The sequence below is a fragment of the Coregonus clupeaformis genome, chromosome 13 (assembly GCF_020615455.1).
Source record: "Coregonus clupeaformis isolate EN_2021a chromosome 13, ASM2061545v1, whole genome shotgun sequence".
Classification (NCBI taxonomy): domain Eukaryota; kingdom Metazoa; phylum Chordata; class Actinopteri; order Salmoniformes; family Salmonidae; genus Coregonus; species Coregonus clupeaformis.
In genome coordinates this window covers 6,967,878-6,971,516 of record NC_059204.1, presented here as the reverse complement: position 1 = coordinate 6,971,516, position 3,639 = coordinate 6,967,878, and the positions used below count along the sequence as shown (strand labels likewise).

The following is a 3,639-nucleotide window of genomic DNA, read 5'->3' as shown; positions in this document are numbered from 1 at the left end:
ACCAATAACATTTGATTTGATTTGATTTATAACAGACCTGAGGAGGTGTAAGGACCAATCAGAGCCCAGGCAGGAGCAGAGGGCGGTCTATAACAAACGGGAGTTTGATGTTTAACATCTAAGGCCTGTGTGTGAGCTCACATTCTTTACTGTACCGTAGGTCTACATGTGGTTGGAGAGCATTAATTACTAATAGGTTACTGTACATCATGTAGACAGTGAACTCTGTAACCTAACGTATCAACTGTACATGTAGACAGTGAACTCTGTAACCTAACGTATCAACTGTACATGTAGACACAGTAGAAGACACTTTAATTGAGGCAATGCTTTATTTATAAAGTCCAGTCCTGTGTCAGCTGGTATTTATTTCCAGAGAAATACTGCAGATGGCTACTCTCTGGGACTTACTTGGAAGAATTAGCTAGTTGTCTACCAAATGGTATTCAGTAGGTATTTGGCATCATTGTAAATGTCAGCATACAGCATATAAAGGGGGCTCTTCTTCTTAGTTTCAGCACCACTAGTCAAATACATTCTTCTTCTTCACCTTTTCCTTCTTCTTGGGAAGCACAGAGAGAGAGAGAGAGAGAGAGAGAGAGAGAGAGAGAGAGAGAGAGAGAGAGAGAGAGAGAGAGATTAATGAAGCTTCTTATCTATTACACAAAATATCAATAGATTGCAGTTATTATTGTCTTAATATCACTTGACAAACGTTAACACACATTTTAGCATTAATATTGTGATTATACATGGATTTAGTTGTGGTACAATACAGTCTTGATTATGAATATGCTGTGATTCAGTGCTGTAGTGGAGAATGTGTCGTTTCTGCAGTGAAGTAGTGTCTGTGTGTGAGAGGGAGTGGGAGCCGGAAGTGAAGGGTGTGTGTGTGTGTGTGTGTGTGTGTGTGTGTGTGTGTGTGTGTGTGTGTGTGTGTGTGTGTGTGTGTGTGTGTGTGTGTGTGTGTGTGTGTGTGTGTGTGTGTGCAGGGTTCTGATGGACAGTGCAGTGCTTTGGTGCAGGTAGAGCATTGCAGAATGACAGGAGATTGGGAAGAGGCAGATCACGAGAGAGGGAGGGAGGGAGAGAGAGAGAGAGAGGGAGGGAGGGAGGGAGGGAGGGAGGAGAGACTCTGAATACAGATGAGAGAATGCAGATGAGAAAGCGGAGGCGGAGGGAGTTTTTTTGCAGGTGAATTCTTAACACCAGGGGTGTTTCCACTGCCCCCTCATCTCTCTCGCTCTCTCTCTCGCTCTCTCGATTTCTAGCTCTCTCGCTCTCTCTCTAGCTCTCTCTCTCGCTCTCCTTCTTTCTCTCTCTCTCCTCCTCATCTCTCTCTCTCTCTTTATTGGCATGATGTAACAATTTACATATTGCCAAAGCGTATTAAGTGATTCATTTACACTATTAACATAATTTAAATAATAATAGTAATCAATATTGTCAACGGGACAATCCGTAACAACAATAATCAATGGTAAAAATGCCCATACAATGGACAATAACAATGGCATAGAGGAGATGTGTGTCACACCCTGGAACCTGCCGGTCATTTCTCTCCCAGTGCTTCGAGCTGCAGCCCTCGTCTGGGAGGGCGCTCGCCTGGACTACGGCGGTGTGGGAGCGACAAACCGCCGTGTGCCTTAATCTGGAGGCTTTCATGGCGGAGGTACGAAAGGTGTTCGATTCTCCGATGTCCGGGAGGCAGGCGGCTCGGCAGCTACTGCAACTACGTCAGGATTCCCGTAGTGTGGCTGACTACGTGGTAGACTTTGGCACGTTGGCCGCCGAGAGTGCCTGGAATCCGGAGTTCCTATTCGACACCTTCCTTCATGGAATATCGGAGGGGATTAAAGACGAGCTCGCAGCTCGGGAGCTACCCATGGACCTCGACTCCCTCATAGCCCTGACCATAAAGATTGATGGGCGGCTACGGGAACGCAGGAGGGAGAGAAGGTCTGTTCTCGACCACCCTCGTTTGTCCTCGGTTTCTCCCTCGCCCCCGAAGGATCCCGGAGATAGAAGCTGTTCAACAGTCTGATGGCCTGGAGATAGAAGCTGTTCAACAGTCTGATGGTCTGGAGATAGAAGCTGTTTAACAGTCTCTCGGTCCCAGCTTTGATGCACCTGTACTGCCTTAGTCTTCTAGATGGTAGCCGTGACCAAGGTGGCTGAGGTCCTTGATGATCTTCTTGTCCTTCCTGTGACACAGAGTGCTGTAGATGTCCTGGAGGGCAGGCAGCGTCAAAAGTTTGGACACACCTACTCATTCAAGGGTTTTTCTTTATTTTTACTATTTTTTTACATTGTAGAATAATAGTGAAGACATCAAAACGATGAAATAACACATATGGAATCATGTAGTAACCCCCAAAAATAAATAAATAAGTGTTAAACAAATCAAAATATATTTTTGATTTTAGATTCTTCAAAGTAGCCACCCTTTGCCTTGATGACAGCTTTGCACACTCTTGGCATTCTCTCAACCAGCTTCACCTGGAATGCTTTTCCAACAGTCTTGAAGGAGTTCCCACATATGCTGAGCACTTGTTGGCTGTTTTTCCTTCACTCTGTGGTCCGACTCATCCCAAACCATCTCAATTGGGTTGAGGTCGGGGGATTGTGGAGGCCAGGTTATCTGATGCAGCACTCCATCACTCTCCTTCTTGGTCAAATAGCCCTTACACAGCCTGGAGGTGTGTTGGGTCATTGTCCTGTTGAAAACAAATTATAGTCCCAATAAGCACAAACCAGATGGGATGGCGTATCGCTGCAGAATGATTTGCATTTTAATGAGGGAAATAAGTATTTCTGGCTCCCAGGTGTCTTTTATACAGGTAACGAGCTGAGATTAGGAGCACACTCTTAAAGGGAGTGCTCCTAATCTCAGCTTGTTACCTGTATAAAAGACACCTGTCCACAGAAGCAATCAATCAATCAGATTCCAAACTCTCCACCATGGCACTCTCCACCATTCCAAACCCTGGAATGAGTAGTTGTGTCCAAACTTTTCACTGGGACTGTAAGTGTGCACCGAGCCTGCCAAGTGCTTGTTTGAAGTATGTGTATGCTTATTTTAGGTATGTAATTTTGTATGTGTGCATGTGTGTGGGTGTGTGGGAATGTGTGGGAGTGTGTGTGGGTGTGTGGGAGTGTGTGTGGGTGGGTGGGAGTGTGTGTGTGTGGGTAGGAGTGTGTGTGGGTGGGTGGGAGTGTGTGTGGGTGGGTAGGAGTGTGTGTGGGTGGGTGGGAGTGTGTGTGGGTGGGTGGGTGGGTGTGTGGGTGGGTGGGAGTGTGTGTGGGAGTGTGTGTGGGTGGGTGGGAGTGTGTGTGGGTGTGTGGGAATGTGTGTGGGTGGGTGGGAGTGTGTGTGGGTGGGTGGGTGGGAGTGTGTGTGGGTGGGTGGGAGTGTGTGTGTGTGGGTGGGTGGGAGTGTGTGTGGGTGGGTGGGAGTGTGTGTGGGTGGGTGGGAGTGTGTGTGGGTGGGTGGGTAGGAGTGTGTGTGGGTGGGTGGGAGTGTGTGTGTGTGGGTGGGTGGGAGTGTGTGTGGGTGGGTGGGTAGGAGTGTGTGTGGGTGGGTGGGAGTGTGTGTGGGTGGGTGGGAGTGTGTGTGGGTGGGTGGGAGTGTGTGTGGGT

The 3,639-nt window shown here is 47.8% G+C and overlaps 1 long non-coding RNA gene across 2 annotated transcripts in view; it reads right to left on the bottom strand.

Moving 5' to 3' along the window:
- Positions 1 to 330: 330 nt before the first annotated feature.
- LOC121579099 overlaps positions 331 to 3,639 on the bottom strand; it is a 94,051-nt gene continuing 90,742 nt past the window's right edge. The window contains exon 4 of one of the 2 annotated variants that reach the window (XR_006002866.2): positions 331 to 562. This is a non-coding gene — a long non-coding RNA (uncharacterized LOC121579099). The remainder of the gene's footprint in view (positions 563 to 3,639) is intronic. The other variant, XR_006002865.2, reaches the window with a different exon arrangement.